A 20,468-nucleotide genomic window follows, 5' to 3' on the forward strand; every position below is an offset into this window, starting at 1 on the left:
GAATGCATTGTTATAGTGAACAGACGACACAGTGTTGTATTTGTACATTCTTGCTTGTTTGTTGCACGATTACGTAACGACTATAAGGCTCACATACTTAGAACATTTACCAGTACTGCTAATGAGATTTTAATGCAACTTTTGGTTTACTTGAAAATACATTCTGGGTTTAAAGTACTTTCTGTGAGATACCAGAGGACACAGTGGTTAGTTTATGTGACAGCTACACGATGTTATCACGACGCTACTAATGAGTGACAATTCACAATGTTGCTTTTGCAGTGTATCTGTTTTATATCTGCACAGTTTTCTGAATTCTTCTAGGAAGAAAAACATGTTTTAGTAGTAACTTTTGTGGTATAGCAACAATGAGACAGCCTTTTTCGTGTCATAACAATACGTTACTGTACAGTACTTTCTTCATTACAACAATAAGCGTAATAACTACGATATCTATACGCAAAGCATTTCACTTTTGTGTATTATGAGGTAAGTACATTGACCTATGCAGAACTTAGCTTTCGGAGGACGATAACTACGACACTTCCACACAGATTATGTTGCAACAAGACGCACATTTAGCGCTACAGTACACGTATTTGAGTGATTAATTTTGTACTTAAAACATTTATTTTTAAAGATTTTTGAATTACAAAGAAAGTTTTCCGTGATACATTTCATTGCATTGCTGTAATCTGTAACACCTGAGGGTATAATTACATTAATCCTCAGGGGGGTACATGCTTACTTTATGTACCATGTGTTTGGCAAGCACAAGGAGCCCTAGCTAATATGGTATTTGCTTATACAACTTTACACATCGGTACCATATTTTTCTAACACTCAAATTACACAGCTATCTGATCATTTAACAGAGAAAGAAACTTTTTTTACTACATCTGTGACACATGTTTACGCAATTACACAGTTGGGTAACTTCACACTTATGAAACTGTATTTTGTCTGTACTTTGAGAAACGCTCATATTTTTCGGAATCATTGTGGTACTATGAGAGCTTTGAATGACGTATTTCGTATGGGGTCATGATTTTTAAAGTACGTTTCAGGCAGATGACACTATTGATATGAGCAGAGAATTTTTTAGGTTTTGAAATTATTGGAGGAAGCTAAGACGATTTAGAGATTTGACTGAAGTGTTATGATGTTATTTTTACGACGACGATGTGTATTATATTGTTGAGGAATGTTTATTATGCTACGTATTTCTCATGATGAAATATTGAAGAAGTGTCGACGAATATGTATATGTATAATGAGGTAAGGAATAATGAATAGTGGGTAGGGACTCTTGACTTGTGAAACAGGATGTCGGAAAACGAGAATCGTACTTTAAGAGTTATTAAATGTGTGTAAATGTGTGACTGTATCACAATGCTGACGAATTTTTTTGGACACTGTTATATTCATAGGATTTTGTTTCTACACATTTGCAAAGTAAATTCTCGACCTGTGAAATTTTGTATATATGACTGTCACTGTAGCGGAAACTGCTGTCGTAAATATTTCCGTACGAAGGTTAGGTGACCACCTGCACATAATGCGTCGTGGGCACCCAGCTGCGCGACAAACGCGTGGAGAACAAGCCATTAGTGCCTTTCAGAGACAGAGGTGGAGAAATAAGAAAAGGGAGGCCATTAAACTCGCTGTTGACATTCCTTTGTAGAGGTCATCGCTAATGCGACACTCTCGTTACTTGAAAACATATGATTTTTGTAATGCGTTGTGGGCACACAGCTGTGTCAAACACCTGGAGAACAAGCCATTAGGGTGTGCCTTTCATCGCTAATGCGACACCCTCGTTACTTGAAAACATATGATTACTCGCACTTTGTGCTAATTACTGAAATGCTTATGAATTGATGGGAAATATTCGTACATCTGCACACCTGATTATGACAAGTGTCTTTCTACGAGAATTGAGAGCTACTGACTTACGAAATGCCACATAGCTATTGAATGATGTTTTTATGCTTTGGTTTGCGTAATTGCTTATTTCATTTGATATCTGGTTTCCAGCTGTGTTGCAGCATTGCTTTTATAAAATAAAATGCATTTGCTAATGTGAACACTTTCTGTCAACAGATCTATTAAATAATTATTTTATGATCCACATTCTTTAAAAAAAAGGAGCACTTTGAAAGGAAAGAACAATAAGAAGGAACTAGTAACAGTAACACATAATTTTCTTTTCAAGGACTTGGTAATTTCTTTTGTAGAATAAATTGTGATGCATCACTCTAATGTTAAGATGTGACATAGGTATTAGACATGGCCATTTTAGTGTAATATTTTTTCTGCTTGCGCTATGTCATGTTTAGGTATAAGTTGCTGCTGTTTGCCAGGCATAGTGTTATTGAATTTGACTTTTGCTAATTTATACTGTAGCTTGCTTTGCAATTTTCCATTTTTTCATTGCTGTTTATAATAATTGTTTTACGTGCTGCTGCATTGCCTCGTCCCTTAGTTTAGCATCTGAGCTCAGTAGATTTAAGTTAGCTTAAGAGGGGGTAGACTATATGAGAAACTGACTATGGAGAATAGGTAAAGAATGCATTGCGAAGTTATATAAAAAGGATTTGGGCCCAAATGAGTATTGTACAATCAGAAATAATTATTTTGAAAGAAATATGAACAGAATACAGAAAGCATGCTTGGATAAGATTTTTTTGGTGGAAGCAAAGGTTGAAATAAGACGAAAGATCTATAGAATGAAGTTTTGGGTTGGACTGGAGTACCAAATGTTACACTGAAAACGAACACTGTCCTTTCCTTTTGTGTTATCCCAGTATGTGTTTGTGTACCCTTGAGTATTTGTTTTCTTCCTGTCTCTGTGTAGTTTCATAGAATTTTTTCTTCTTTTAATATTAAGCTACATTCACTATGATGAGGAATACTGTTATCCTCAAATATAATTGGCATTAATAATATGTTATTTACTTTGTAAAGATATTAGACATTATTCATTCTGTTTAAATGATCATGTGTGAAGTTGATGTTTCGCAAGTTATTCTGATCTTCTATGTATGTACTCATGTCATAATTCCTGTAACACTGATGTATATGTCTATATCTATTCTTTTGTAAAGCCTGTACTACAAATGTTATCTATATTGTTATGTTTTTAATGATGTATTTTGTACCTTTGTTATTGTATTCTTATGTTATAAAATTGTAATTGTCACCAGTTCATGATATTATTAACTTGTTAGTTACATTTCACTGCACACGTTTCTGTTGGTCATAGTATATGGATAATATGTGAGAAGTTGGGACTGTGAGTGTTTGCACGTGTGTTAATAACTCAGCAAGGGACTGGATAACAGCATTGCTGGTTCTAAGGACAATTCCAAAAACTTTATGAGTGCACAAGTGGTGTTTTATGGACTTGCTATATTCTCAGCAAGACTCTTCGATGGTGAATGTGCACCTGCACAATCGCAACAGATGGCTGCTGGCCTTCTCTACAAGGACTACAGTGGGTCTGCATCTATGATGACCCACCAACGCCATTATTTCTACCAGGACTACAGTGGGTCTGCTCTGTGATGACCTACCTACCAATATTCATCAAAACTTCGACTGACTCTGCAGTGGGTTTGCTCTGTTCTGGCCCATTACCTGTCAGCATGTCGAGAGTCAGCACTGTCTTTCCGTTGGAAGGACAACGCTACTTCTTCAAGACGGCATGGAAATCCACTACTTCTGTGTGCATTTTCTTTTACTGCTCAGACTTTGAGAAAAACACTGCTATTCTCCTGTTATGTACGATTAGGACTGTCTTTATGGACTGTGAAAAAATTTTAGCTTTTGACCAACATTGTATCAATAAGTGTGTGCATTTGATTTCTTTGTTATTGTAATTATGAAAAATTTTATCAAATCATTATTGGCCACTGCCCAAAAATATTTTGTAAAATTTTTTGTGGGGAGCATGGAGGCTATGTAAGTAGGCTGTTTATGTTTTCTCTATGTAAGTAGGCTGTTTATGTTTTCTCTATGTAAGTAGGCTGTTTATGTTTTCTTATTGGCAACATTACGTAGCGCTCAATATGAAAATCACTGGCTGTGCTGTGTGCAGTCTGTGGCTGCTTTGCATTGTTGTAATACTCGCCATTGTAGTGTTAGGCAGCTGGCTGTGAACAGCGCGTAGCGTTGCGCAGTTGGAGGTGAGCCGCCAGCAGTGGTGGATGTGGGGAGAGAGATGGCGGAGGTTTGTAATTTGTCATGAACTGATATATATATTATGACTTGTGATGATATTAAGGTAAATACATTGTTTGTTCTCTATTAATATCTTTCATTTGCTAACTATCCCTATCAGTAGTTAGTGCCTTCCATAGTTTGAATCTTTTATTTAGCTGGCAGTAGTGGCGCTCGCTGTATTGCAGTAGCTTGTGCAGCGAAGATTTTTGTGAGGTAAGTGATTTGTGAAAGGTATAGTTTAATGTTAGTCAGGGCCATTCTTTTGTAGGGAATTTTGAAAGTCAGATTGCGTTGCGCTAAAAATATTGTGTGTCAGTTTAAGCACAGTCATATATAAAATTGTTCAAAGGGGAAGTTTCATATGTCGACCCTTAGCCTAGGATACCTCACTGGAATCTTCTGATTTTTCTTGTAGTTTGTGTAATTAGTGTAGATGTTGTTTACTGCTAGCGCGTAATTGTAGAGAGAATCTCCTTTGTAGTTGTAGCCTTTCATTGTTGTACAGTAAAACAGTTGTGGCATGCATGTAGATTTGCACCAAGTATTTCGCAGCTGCGCTGGCAATTAAGTAGACATTATTTCCATTGGTATGTTATTTTATTTTGCTCTTCAAATTGTGCTTTTCTGTGTTATCGTGTGAAATATTGTGACAATTATGGCGTGTGAAAAACGTAATACTAGGCTCCAAAGTAAACTGAGAAATGACAGTGAAGACGAAGGCAGTGTGTTAGCGCCGCAGAGTAATGAATTAACTAATGTTCAAAGTAGTAATTTGGTAATTGCGCATAGGGAAATGGAGCGGGCGGCAAACAATGGTGTAGACAGTGAAACAGGTAGTGAACGGGGAAGCATTATCGATCGATCGGTCGGCAACAGCTCGCCTCAGGAATCCGAAATGACAGGACACAATTTCGCAAATACTGTAGATTCAGGTTTTGGGTCATCACCGTTTTCTCAAATAAGTCAAGACACATTTTCTGCTTGTCAAAATGTGAATGTTGCCGGTGCAAATGCACTGCCGAAAAGCGTAGAGAAACAGATTCCAGACACTAATACATTATTATTGCAATTAATGCAACAAATGGAACAAAATCAGAGACAAACACAGCAAAAGCTTCAAAAGTTAGACACAATGGAACAACACCAGAGACAAACACAGCAACAGTTAGACACAATGGAACAACACCAGAGACAAACACAGCAACAGTTAGACACAATGGAACAAAATCTTCACACCACGCTTGAACAAACACGTGAAGATTTAACTACTGAGTTACATAACATTGAATCGAAATGTCAAAAAGTCTGTAATGACGTAAAAACACAAATTTGTGAGCATTTTCAACCTATTTTTTTGCGGCATGAAAATGTATTACAGAATCACGAAGCAGCCATAAAAGAACTGCAAACCATTGTTCATGAAAATCATGAGACCTTGTGGGCTAAAATTGACTCAGTTGCATCTACCGATTCGGTTACGCAACTTGCAAAAACTCAGGAAAACTTAAAGGACACAGTAGATTCGATTTCAGCACAAATGGACACTCTGAAACTTGGTTCAGAAAAACACACTGAGGAAATGTGTTCACTATCGGAGAAAGTAGCCGAACTTTCGGATCAGGTCACTAACTTATCAACAAAGGTAGATGATGATCTGAATGACATAAGACCCGTAGCCTTCACTGACACAGAAGAGTATGAACAAATAAGAAAATTCAAACAAAATCAGAATCAAATTAATACACAACACCAAAGAGAAATCCGGGAAGTACAAGATCAGCTGACACAGGTAATACAAGAATTACGTATTTCAGAGGACACTCGCGCTCCAACATGGGAAGAGGGACTTAGAAACACGGAAAAGCCGCAAAATAATAACACAGGGCATTTCGGAAATTATGAAAGAAATTGGCAATGTGCACCGAATTTTGAGATGGAACGGCCGACACGACCTAACAATGACCGATATGCGACTCGACGACATGACGATTTTGACTATAAGCTGTTCATAACTACACGTAAATTCAAAACATTTAAGAATTCTGGCAACGACATTCATCCACAAGCATGGCTCCATCAATTTTCTCATTGTTTTCCTCCCAACTGGTCATTGGAGCACAGATTAGAATTTATGTGTGGCTACTTAGAGAATGAACCAGCTGTAAGAATGCGATCGGTAATTCACGATTGCCACAGTGAAGGAGAATTTTACCATGCCTTCCTCTCAGCATATTGGTCTCAAGCGACACAAGACCGCGTAAAACATAGCATCATAATGATGAAACATTTCGAACAATCTGAATTTTCCAGTCTTGTGAAATATTTTGAAGACATGTTGCACAAGAATCAATACCTGTCAAACCCATACAGCCCCTCAGAACTCATCCGCATTTGCTTAATCAAACTGCCTAAACATTTACGACATATTATTTTAGCAGGACGTTGCAAAGAAGACATTGAGGCTTTTCAGGGATTGTTACAAGAACTTGAAATTGACACAGACAATCGCGGAAAGCAGGAGCACAACAATTACAGGTCACATACGTCACAATTCCGTGATGACAGAAACAATAACTGGACACGAAAAGGCTATTCTTACAACGCAAATCGTGACCAAAACAGACACCACCCATATGACAACCGCTGGCAGAGTAATAATAGTTACAGAGAAAGATCGCATTTCCGTAGTAATGACTATTACAGAGACAATCAGAGAAACAGACAATATGGGAACCAAAACAATTATTATCAAGGGAGGCAGAATAACTTCAGACGCAACAGTTCGGCGCACAGTTACGATTCAGGGAGAAATTCTCCACCACGTGACGGACAAGGAAGAAACTACGGAATCTACCGACATGACGACAGACGATATGATCATAACGACAAACGTCAATTTCATCAGAACTGGCGGGATTCTAACACGGCTGGGCCCTCTCGGCAAGGCGAATTTGTAGAAGTTAGGTCTCCTAATCCCAATAACGACGCGCGCCAACAAAGAGACAGACAATGACTCGCACCGCAGGCAGCCGCGTGCGCCGGCTGGCTCAGAGAAAAATAACATAGACGCTAACCTTGTGAAAAATTCCAGTATTCTTTACCGACGTATACTGCATGATAATTGCGTTCAAGCTGAAATTCTGAGTACCTTGAAGAGTAAAAGGTTTACACCACATTTCACATGTAAAACCATTTATTCAGAGATAATCTGCTTTTTAACTTTGTCTTTGCCATAAAACGTTTCACTTCACGTTACTAGTATGCTTAAGAAACTGTTAACATACAACAATGTTTGAAGTGCAATATCCAGTCAAGAACCTAGGGAACATTTTTAAACAGAAATTACGAATGCATTGTTATAGTGAACAGACGACACAGTGTTGTATTTGTACATTCTTGCTTGTTTGTTGCACGATTACGTAACGACTATAAGGCTCACATACTTAGAACATTTACCAGTACTGCTAATGAGATTTTAATGCAACTTTTGGTTTACTTGAAAATACATTCTGGGTTTAAAGTACTTTCTGTGAGATACCAGAGGACACAGTGGTTAGTTTATGTGACAGCTACACGATGTTATCACGACGCTACTAATGAGTGACAATTCACAATGTTGCTTTTGCAGTGTATCTGTTTTATATCTGCACAGTTTTCTGAATTCTTCTAGGAAGAAAAACATGTTTTAGTAGTAACTTTTGTGGTATAGCAACAATGAGACAGCCTTTTTCGTGTCATAACAATACGTTACTGTACAGTACTTTCTTCATTACAACAATAAGCGTAATAACTACGATATCTATACGCAAAGCATTTCACTTTTGTGTATTATGAGGTAAGTACATTGACTTATGCAGAACTTAGCTTTCGGAGGACGATAACTACGACACTTCCACACAGATTATGTTGCAACAAGACGCACATTTAGCGCTACAGTACACGTATTTGAGTGATTAATTTTGTACTTAAAACATTTATTTTTAAAGATTTTTGAATTACAAAGAAAGTTTTCCGTGATACATTTCATTGCATTGCTGTAATCTGTAACACCTGAGGGTATAATTACATTAATCCTCAGGGGGGTACATGCTTACTTTATGTACCATGTGTTTGGCAAGCACAAGGAGCCCTAGCTAATATGGTATTTGCTTATACAACTTTACACATCGGTACCATATTTTTCTAACACTCAAATTACACAGCTATCTGATCATTTAACAGAGAAAGAAACTTTTTTTACTACATCTGTGACACATGTTTACGCAATTACACAGTTGGGTAACTTCACACTTATGAAACTGTATTTTGTCTGTACTTTGAGAAACGCTCATATTTTTCGGAATCATTGTGGTACTATGAGAGCTTTGAATGACGTATTTCGTATGGGGTCATGATTTTTAAAGTACGTTTCAGGCAGATGACACTATTGATATGAGCAGAGAATTTTTTAGGTTTTGAAATTATTGGAGGAAGCTAAGACGATTTAGAGATTTGACTGAAGTGTTATGATGTTATTTTTACGACGACGATGTGTATTATATTGTTGAGGAATGTTTATTATGCTACGTATTTCTCATGATGAAATATTGAAGAAGTGTCGACGAATATGTATATGTATAATGAGGTAAGGAATAATGAATAGTGGGTAGGGACTCTTGACTTGTGAAACAGGATGTCGGAAAACAAGAATCGTACTTTAAGAGTTATTAAATGTGTGTAAATGTGTGACTGTATCACAATGCTGACGAATTTTTTTGGACACTGTTATATTCATAGGATTTTGTTTCTACACATTTGCAAAGTAAATTCTCGACCTGTGAAATTTTGTATATATGACTGTCACTGTAGCGGAAACTGCTGTCGTAAATATTTCCGTACGAAGGTTAGGTGACCACCTGCACATAATGCGTCGTGGGCACCCAGCTGCGCGACAAACGCGTGGAGAACAAGCCATTAGTGCCTTTCAGAGACAGAGGTGGAGAAATAAGAAAAGGGAGGCCATTAAACTCGCTGTTGACATTCCTTTGTAGAGGTCATCGCTAATGCGACACTCTCGTTACTTGAAAACATATGATTTTTGTAATGCGTTGTGGGCACACAGCTGTGTCAAACACCTGGAGAACAAGCCATTAGGGTGTGCCTTTCATCGCTAATGCGACACCCTCGTTACTTGAAAACATATGATTACTCGCACTTTGTGCTAATTACTGAAATGCTTATGAATTGATGGGAAATATTCGTACATCTGCACACCTGATTACGACAAGTGTCTTTCTACGAGAATTGAGAGCTACTGACTTACGAAATGCCACATAGCTATTGAATGATGTTTTTATGCTTTGGTTTGCGTAATTGCTTATTTCATTTGATATCTGGTTTCCAGCTGTGTTGCAGCATTGCTTTTATAAAATAAAATGCATTTGCTAATGTGAACACTTTCTGTCAACAGATCTATTAAATAATTATTTTATGATCCACATTCTTTAAAAAAAAGGAGCACTTTGAAAGGAAAGAACAATAAGAAGGAACTAGTAACAGTAACACATAATTTTCTTTTCAAGGACTTGGTAATTTCTTTTGTAGAATAAATTGTGATGCATCACTCTAATGTTAAGATGTGACATAGGTATTAGACATGGCCATTTTAGTGTAATATTTTTTCTGCTTGCGCTATGTCATGTTTAGGTATAAGTTGCTGCTGTTTGCCAGGCATAGTGTTATTGAATTTGACTTTTGCTAATTTATACTGTAGCTTGCTTTGCAATTTTCCATTTTTTCATTGCTGTTTATAATAATTGTTTTACGTGCTGCTGCATTGCCTCGTCCCTTAGTTTAGCATCTGAGCTCAGTAGATTTAAGTTAGCTTAAGAGGGGGTAGACTATATGAGAAACTGACTATGGAGAATAGGTAAAGAATGCATTGCGAAGTTATATAAAAAGGATTTGGGCCCAAATGAGTATTGTACAATCAGAAATAATTATTTTGAAAGAAATATGAACAGAATACAGAAAGCATGCTTGGATAAGATTTTTTTGGTGGAAGCAAAGGTTGAAATAAGACGAAAGATCTATAGAATGAAGTTTTGGGTTGGACTGGAGTACCAAATGTTACACTGAAAACGAACACTGTCCTTTCCTTTTGTGTTATCCCAGTATGTGTTTGTGTACCCTTGAGTATTTGTTTTCTTCCTGTCTCTGTGTAGTTTCATAGAATTTTTTCTTCTTTTAATATTAAGCTACATTCACTATGATGAGGAATACTGTTATCCTCAAATATAATTGGCATTAATAATATGTTATTTACTTTGTAAAGATATTAGACATTATTCATTCTGTTTAAATGATCATGTGTGAAGTTGATGTTTCGCAAGTTATTCTGATCTTCTATGTATGTACTCATGTCATAATTCCTGTAACACTGATGTATATGTCTATATCTATTCTTTTGTAAAGCCTGTACTACAAATGTTATCTATATTGTTATGTTTTTAATGATGTATTTTGTACCTTTGTTATTGTATTCTTATGTTATAAAATTGTAATTGTCACCAGTTCATGATATTATTAACTTGTTAGTTACATTTCACTGCACACGTTTCTGTTGGTCATAGTATATGGATAATATGTGAGAAGTTGGGACTGTGAGTGTTTGCACGTGTGTTAATAACTCAGCAAGGGACTGGATAACAGCATTGCTGGTTCTAAGGACAATTCCAAAAACTTTATGAGTGCACAAGTGGTGTTTTATGGACTTGCTATATTCTCAGCAAGACTCTTCGATGGTGAATGTGCACCTGCACAATCGCAACAGATGGCTGCTGGCCTTCTCTACAAGGACTACAGTGGGTCTGCATCTATGATGACCCACCAACGCCATTATTTCTACCAGGACTACAGTGGGTCTGCTCTGTGATGACCTACCTACCAATATTCATCAAAACTTCGACTGACTCTGCAGTGGGTTTGCTCTGTTCTGGCCCATTACCTGTCAGCATGTCGAGAGTCAGCACTGTCTTTCCGTTGGAAGGACAACGCTACTTCTTCAAGACGGCATGGAAATCCACTACTTCTGTGTGCATTTTCTTTTACTGCTCAGACTTTGAGAAAAACACTGCTATTCTCCTGTTATGTACGATTAGGACTGTCTTTATGGACTGTGAAAAAATTTTAGCTTTTGACCAACATTGTATCAATAAGTGTGTGCATTTGATTTCTTTGTTATTGTAATTATGAAAAATTTTATCAAATCATTATTGGCCACTGCCCAAAAATATTTTGTAAAATTTTTTGTGGGGAGCATGGAGGCTATGTAAGTAGGCTGTTTATGTTTTCTCTATGTAAGTAGGCTGTTTATGTTTTCTCTATGTAAGTAGGCTGTTTATGTTTTCTTATTGGCAACGTTACGTAGCGCTCAATATGAAAATCACTGGCTGTGCTGTGTGCAGTCTGTGGCTGCTTTGCATTGTTGTAATACTCGCCATTGTAGTGTTAGGCAGCTGGCTGTGAACAGCGCGTAGCGTTGCGCAGTTGGAGGTGAGCCGCCAGCAGTGGTGGATGTGGGGAGAGAGATGGTGGAGGTTTGTAATTTGTCATGAACTGATATATATATTATGACTTGTGATGATATTAAGGTAAATACATTGTTTGTTCTCTATTAATATCTTTCATTTGCTAACTATCCCTATCAGTAGTTAGTGCCTTCCATAGTTTGAATCTTTTATTTAGCTGGCAGTAGTGGCGCTCGCTGTATTGCAGTAGCTTGTGCAGCGAAGATTTTTGTGAGGTAAGTGATTTGTGAAAGGTATAGTTTAATGTTAGTCAGGGCCATTCTTTTGTAGGGAATTTTGAAAGTCAGATTGCGTTGCGCTAAAAATATTGTGTGTCAGTTTAAGCACAGTCATATATAAAATTGTTCAAAGGGGAAGTTTCAGCTTACCTCTTCTCACATACTACGCAGATCTAGTTTCTTTCGATCTGTTATTTTTGTAACCGCCAACTGTGTGGAGGCTTTTCTGAGCCTCCGAAGGACATGACCCTAGCCAGCGCCAACATCCACCGCTGTTTTACAATATCTCAGCTTTCTATCGCACGACAGCTTAATACACTACTGGCCATTAAAAATGCTACACCACGAAGATGACATGCTACAGACGCGAAATTTAGCCGACAGGAAGAAGAAACTGTAACATGGAAATTAACAGTTTTTCAGAGCATTCACACAAGGTTGGATTCGGTGGCGACACCTACAACGTGCTGACATAACGAAAGTTTCCAGCCGATTTCTCATACACAAACAGCAGTTGACCGGCGTTGCCCGGTGAAACGTTGTTGTGATGCCAAGTGTAAGGAGGAGAAAAGAGTAACATCACGTTTCCGACTTTGATAAAGGTGGGATTGTAGCCTATCGCGATTGCGGTTTATCGTATCGCGACATTGCTGCTTGCGTTGGTCGATATCCAATGACTTAGCAGAATATGGAATCGGTGGGTTCAGGAGGGTAATACGGAACGCCGTGCTGGATCCCAACGGCCTCGTATCACTAGCAGTCTGGATGACAGGCATCTTATCCGTATGGCTGTAACGGATCGTGCAGCCACGTCTCGATCCCTGAGTCAATAAACGGGAACGTTTGTTAGAGAACAACAATCTGCACGAACAATTCGACGACGTTTGCCTCAGCATGAACTATCAGCTCGGAGAACATGACTGCGGTTAACCTTGACGCTGCATCACAGACAGGAGCTCCTGCGACGGTGTACTCAACGACGAATCTGGGTGCACGAATGCCAAAACGTCATTTCTTCGGATGAATCCAGGTTCTGTTTACAGCATCATGATGGTCGCATCCGTGTCTGGCGACATCGCGGTGAACGCACACTGACGCGTGTATTCGTCATCGCCATACTGGCCTATCACCCGGCGTGATGTTATTGGGGGGCCATTGGTTACATGTCTCGGACACCTCCTGTTCGCATTGACGGCACTTTGAACAGTGGACGTTACATTTCAGATGTGTTACGATACGTGGCTCTACCCTACATTCGATCCCTGCGAAACCTTACATTTCAGCAGGATAATGCACGACCGCATGTTGCAGGTCCTGTATGGTCCTTTCTGGATACACAAGATGTTCGATTGCTGCCCTGGCCAGCACATTCTCCAGATATCTCAGCGGTTGAAATCGTCTGGTCAATGGTGGCCGAGCAACTGGCTTGTTACAATATGCCAGTCACTACTCCTGATGAACTGTGGTATTGTGTTAAAGCTGCATGGGCAGCTGTACCTGTACACGCCATCCAAGCTCTGTTTGACTCAATGCCCAGGCGTATCAAGGGCGTTATTATGGCCAGAGGTGGTTGTTCTGGGTACTGATTTCTCAGGATCTATGCACCCAAATTGCGTGAAAATGTAATCATATGTCGTTCTAGTATGATATCATCTCCATTTCTTCTTGGTGTAGCAATTTTAATGACATATTACAATTTACACGCGACAGCAGTTTTCTCGGGTATGTTGCACGCCAAGAGGTCGTGGCTGGGTTAGGATACGAATTAAAATTCATGGCTTCAAAACGCGTCGTCTGCCGCATTTCAGTCATTGGTCACTTAAAAGTCAACTGTCGAAAGAGCATCTCCCATTTCCATCGTAGTCCGAGACAGCTGCTTCCAACATTGCTCCTCGTTACACGTTAACAGTATTCCTGAAGTGATGTGCTGAGTCCGTCTGTCTCTGATAAACGAGCGGTAGCCGGCAGTGGATGTGGCAACACTGTAGTGGCAAGTGACGTACGTCAACTATCAAGTGATTATAATCGCACTATAGCTCCGTATAACAGAGGGTTGCGCTGCAAAATGTTTCGTGTCCTTACGTATCTCCTACTTCTCCAGCCCATGTTGCCTGGCGTAGGACTCCTAGGAGGTGGTCATAACAATGGGACTCAGCGGTGTCATTGTAGACTCGTCCGTTGGTGGCGACGCAACACGATCTGCGCCGTGGTCCGTGCCTGGCGCGTGGCGTCGCGCCTTAGGCTAGTGGCCGCTACGTGCCCGCCGGCCACCGCCGTGGCTTTCCCCTTCACTCCCTCGTCACCAGCTTCCCTCCCCTCCACGCGAACCGTGCTCTTGGCAGGCCTGCACTGCTATTAAACGCCTCAGGTCCCACCCGCACCACTCCGCGACGGCGGCTGCAACCGATAAGGGTGGCCTGCCTGTTCACACTGCGTTACGATATGTCGAGCTCTGCTGATATGTCACTATTGGCGTCGAGCTGCGGGGGTGGTGGCCAAAGCTGTCACCGGCTACTCCGGCAATATATATATATATATATATATATATATATATATATATATATATATATATATATATATATATATACACTCCTGGAAATTGAAATAAGAACACCGTGAATTCATTGTCCCAGGAAGGGGAAACTTTATTGACACATTCCTGGGGTCAGATACATCACCTGATCACACTGACAGAACCACAGGCACATAGACACAGGCAACAGAGCATGCACCATGTCGGCACTAGTACAGTGTATATCCACCTTTCGCAGCAATGCAGGCTGCTATTCTCCCATGGAGACGATCGTAGAGATGCTGGATGTAGTCCTGTGGAACGGCTTGCCATGCCATTTCCACCTGGCGCCTCAGTTGGACCAGCGTTCGTGCTGGACGTGCAGACCGCGTGAGACGACGCTTCATCCAGTCCCAAACATGCTCAATGGGGGACAGATCCGGAGATCTTGCTGGCCAGGGTAGTTGACTTACACCTTCTAGAGCACGTTGGGTGGCACGGGATACATGCGGACGTGCATTGTCCTGTTGGAACAGCAAGTTCTCTTGCCGGTGTAGGAATGGCAGAACGATGGGTTCGATGACGGTTTGGATGTGCCGTGCACTATTCAGTGTCCCCTCGACGATCACCAGTGGTGTACGGCCAGTGTAGGAGATCGCTCCCCACACCATGATGCCGGGTGTTGGCCCTGTGTGCCTCGGTCGTATGCAGTCCTGATTGTGGCGCTCACCTGCACGGCGCAAAACACGCATACGACCATCATTGGCACCAAGGCAGAAGCGACCCTCATCGCTGAAGACGACACGTCTCCATTCGTCCCTCCATTCACGCCTGTCGCGACACCACTGGAGGCGGGCTGCACGATGTTGGGGCGTGAGCGGAAGACGGCCTAACGGTGTGCGGGACCGTAGCCCAGCTTCATGGAGACGGTTGCGAATGGTCCTCGCCGATACCCCAGGAGCAACAGTGTCCCTAATTTGCTGGGAAGTGGCGGTGCGGTCCCCTACGGCACTGCGTAGGATCCTACGGTCTTGGCGTGCATCCGTGCGTCGCTGCGGTCCGGTCCCAGGTCGACGGGCACGTGCACCTTCCGCCGACCACTGGCGACAACATCGATGTACTGTGGAGACCTCACGCCCCACGTGTTGAGCAATTCGGCGGTACGTCCACCCGGCCTCCCGCATGCCCACTATACGCCCTCGCTCAAAGTCCGTCAACTGCACTTACGTTTCACGTCCACGCTGTCGCGGCATGCTACCAGTGTTAAAGACTGCGATGGAGCTCCGTATGCCACGGCAAACTGGCTGACACTGACGGCGGCGGTGCACAAATGCTGCGCAGCTAGCGCCATTCGACGGCCAACACCGCGGTTCCTGGTGTGTCCGCTGTGCCGTGCGTGTGATCATTGCTTGTACAGCCCTCTCGCAGTGTCCGGAGCAAGTATGGAGGGTCTGACACACCGGTGTCAATGTGTTCTTTTTTCCATTTCCAGGAGTGTATATCGCTGACAACTTCTCTAACAAAACTCATATGCTTTTATGTGCCGAGGAAACCTTACAACATCAGTTCAAATGGTTCAAATGGGACTTAACATCTGAGGTCATCTGTCCCCTAGAACTTTGAACTACTTAAACCTATCTAACCTAAGGACATCACACACATCCACGCCCGAGGAAGGATTCGAACCTGTGACCGTAGCAGTCGCGCGGTTCCGGACTGAAGCGCTTTTAACCGCTCGGACAATGCGGCCGGCTACAACCTCAGTCTATTGAGCTCCCATCAAGGTTACATTTTAAGTAGTTGAAGGGAATAGTATCATTTAACGTCCCTTGACCGTGGCATGACTAGTGACTGTGAACAACCTCAAACAAAACAATTATTGTCAAGGAAATAAGCCGAGCACGTAAATGAAGAATATTACTCCATGGCCAAGTGACACCAACGTGTTAACTTCTCTTTCTATTGCATACGAGAATCGATTCATAAGAGCTATGCCAAATAGCCTGCGTTGCTGGTACGACTTACAATCCTACGACCGCTTTGGTGCTGCCCTCTGATCTAATGTGTCTTTTGCAAGGCTCTTAACGCCTGCATCAGTGTTGATACCTTTATTAACTTGAAGCTGCTTAATGAAGGCTTGACCTCCCTCTACAATTTTTATTCCCTACTTTTTCCTCCTTTAACAAATTAATGATTCCTTGATGCCTCAGAACATTCCCTATCACTGATCCCATGTTTCAGTCAGTTTCTTCCATAAATTCACACAATGAAAAATCTTCTATAAATTCCTTTTTTCAACAGATCGATTCATTATATCTTCATTAGTCACCCGATCATCCTAACCTTCAACATTCTAGTGTGGCATAACGTTTCTAAAAGCATCTTTTTGTCCGAACTTTAAAACCTCCACGTTTCGCTTCCGTAAAATGCTGTACGCAAGTCATAGATCTTCAGAAAAGAATTTCTATCCAACGTTAACATATCTCTAGAACGGATTTTCTTGTTGTTACCAGTCTACGTTTTGTATACACTGTACTTCATCAATCGTCAGTTATTATTTCTCACCCATAATAAAACTCATCTGCAACTTCTTGTAATGTCCCTTTTCCTACTAATTATCTCGGCGCCGATTGATTTAATTATGTTACACTACATTTGTTTCTCTTTAGTTGTTTCCCAGTATTATTCCCCGCAACGTTGTCCGACTTAATTAGACGGGATCCCACTAGATTTGCTTTACTCTGATCAATTTTTTAAAGAAACTGTCTCCGTTCGACTGACCTTCCACGTCCTTCGTCGTCTCTGAATTACAACGTTGTCGGGGAACTTCGAAGTTTTTATTTCTGTTCCCTCTCGTTAAATTTCCATTCCGAATTTCTTGTTGGTTTCCTTGACTGCCTGCTCCTGTACAGACTGATTAAGAACGGCGATTCCCTACAATTCTGTCTGACTGCTTTCTCAGCTAACGAATTCTTTTCATGTCCTTCGACTCTCATAACTGCCACCTGGTTTGTGTACAAGTTGCAGATAACCTTTCGCTCCGTGTCTTTTACCCCTGATACCTTCATAATTTCAAAAAGCGTGTTTCAGTCAACATTGGCAAAAGCTTTCTACTAAGTGATATATTCTTTTTCTTCTACTAGTTCCTGCCGTTTGAATATAATCCTATTTCAACTCTGCTTTCTATTCTCTTTGCTTTTAGACCATAACTTTGACTCGTTAATTCCGTATTCAGTTCCTGCGCTCCAATGCTGCAGTTTACGTATTGCTCGTTTTTAATTTTGCCTTTCCTTCAACAATCAATTTCATCTAGTTCGGGAGGTGTTTCTGGGGATCCTGTGTTATTCAATGAAACATTCATCCCTGGTTTTCCTATTGAGAAAGTAGCGGAAGATGTGATTAACCTACAAGAATAGGATGAGTAGTGATGATACAGAAAAAATATCCACGTATCTGATAATATTTCTTCCTTTCTGTTGAGTCCATGGTATCCATGTGGTCAACATTCGTTATTGTCTTTTACCGGATCTAGAATGTTTCTTATGATTTATCTTTCCCGTATTTCTAATTCCCCCATCAGATTTTTTTTTTTGTGAAATTCAAGGACTGCTATCGTATTACTGCATTAAAGATGTAATTTAATATTAACGGACATTGATTTCTCCTTATAGATCACGATGACGATGAAGTCCCGTACTCCTTGACAGAGCGTAGGGGAACGATGCAGAAGACCCGCACCGCCGTACTAGGCAAGGTCCTAGTGGAAGTGGTTTGCCATTGTCTTCCTCCGAGCGTAATGTGGATGAATGATGATGATGACACAACAACACCAAGTGATCTCGAGGGAGGTGAAAATACCTGACCCCGCTGGAAATCAAACCCGGGACCCCGTTCTCGGAAAGCGAGAACGCTACCGCAAGACCACGAGCTGCGGTCCTCCTTATTGAAGTGTTTCGCAATTTATAAAAAAAATTCTATTTGCTTGATCCACGATACAAAGGCTTCCTCCTCGTGATGTTAGGATACATAGAATCATCAACGTTTTTTAAATTTCTCTGTCCATTTTATTTTTACCTCTTTTCACCTCTAGTGCAGTGGCGCGCTGACTTGATGTTTACTATCAGTTCTATTCCATACATTTCCGCGTTTGCTGTTTTTTTCCTTTAAGTAGCTGAATTGTCCCATAGCTGAGTCTAGCTAATCAAAATAAAATCGTCCATGAGATTTCCGTCCTTATTTAAAAAGCATAAAATGTCCCCTACAGTTTTCGCTTCTAATTTTGAACCCCATGAACCATGGATCTTGCCGTTGGTGGGGAGGCTTGCGTGCCTCAGCGATACGATGGCCGTACCGTAGGTGCAACCACAACGGAAGGGTATCTGTTGAGAGGCCAGACAAACTTGTGGTTCCTGAAGAGGGGCAGCAGCCTCTTCAGTAGTTGCAGGGGCAACAGTCTGGATGATTGACTGATCTGGCCTTGTAACACTAACCAAAACGGCCTGGTACTGCGAACGGCTGAAGGCAAGAGGAAACTACAGCCGTAATTTGTATTGTAGGCAAGTGGGCAGAACTAAGTCATCACAGTTGTACGGGTGTGTCCACGCCGACAGACCTTTTCTTTCGGCAAAATCGTTTCACTCATGCGAGGGCAAAAGGACAAGGCATTAAAACTGATAGCAATGCAATGGTGAGACAGTGTATAGGTAAATAGAATCACATACCCAAATATTACATGGTCAAATCAAGAAGTGTTATACGACTTGATTATTGAAAAGGAAAAAGACGGTAACCAGCCACTGTTAATAATGCTATTTGTGTAAATTAATGCTGCATCATTGTACAATATATGTAGCCTTTAGCTACATAATTTTATTGTACTAACATAAATTAACGTCTTCTTTCACTCCTTTTGTATAGAAATAACTTTATGTCGGGTTCACATGAAGCTCTACTATATGTCATATATCGAAAAATGTTCACACAGGGTAATAAAAGAAAATGATAGAGAACCATTAACTATAAAACATTCAGAATACGTATAACTGAAACAAAGATATATGTATCGTCACTTGTATTAGTTAGCTCTCTCCAATTTTCCTTTACAGGCAAGGAATTGAGAAGATATTTTTGTTTTCTTTGAGTCATCAGCTTTCTGATCGGTTGATGCGATCTGTCATGAATTCCTCTCCTGCGCCAACGTTTTCATCTTAGAGAATCACTGGCACCATACGCCCTCAATTATCTTCTGGATGTATTTCAATCTCTGTCATCCCCTATAGATTTTACGCTTTACAGTTCCCTTCAAGTGTCATGAGGTTTCTGCAGAGAATCTCCTTAGTCCTTATCAGTCCACCTGATTTTCAAATTTCTTCTATAGCACCACATCTGAAACGATTCGATTCCATTCAGCTGTGGTTTTCTCACTGTTCATAATTCACTACCATACACTGCTGTGCTACAAACGTGCATTCTCAGAATTTTTGTTTCAATGTAAGAGCTTTGCTTCATACCAGTAGATTTCTCTTGACCACGAGTGCCATTTTTGCCAGTGCCATCTGGTTTTTATGTTCTGCTTGGGCTGTCCATAATGGGTTATTTTGCATCCAAGATAGTAGCATTCATTAACTTCGCCTGCATCGTGACCATAAACTTCAAAATTCAGTTTCTCACAATTCTCATCTCTGCTGCTTCTCATTATTTTCGTATTTCTTCGGTTTACTCTTAGTCTATGTGTTTTGCTCATTAACTGTTCAATCCATTGAACAAATTCCGTAATTTTTCTTCACTTTCGCTGAAGATAGCAATTCCATCATTGAATCTTACCATTGGCACCCTTTCACCCTGAATTTTAATCCCATACTTGAAACTTTCTTTTTTTTCCCCACAGATTCTGCGATGTGTAGATTGAACAGTTGCCATTTTCAACACTAACGCTTCCTTCTTCGT

The sequence above is a fragment of the Schistocerca serialis genome, chromosome 2, assembly GCF_023864345.2.
Source record: "Schistocerca serialis cubense isolate TAMUIC-IGC-003099 chromosome 2, iqSchSeri2.2, whole genome shotgun sequence".
In the NCBI taxonomy this organism is placed as follows: domain Eukaryota; kingdom Metazoa; phylum Arthropoda; class Insecta; order Orthoptera; family Acrididae; genus Schistocerca; species Schistocerca serialis.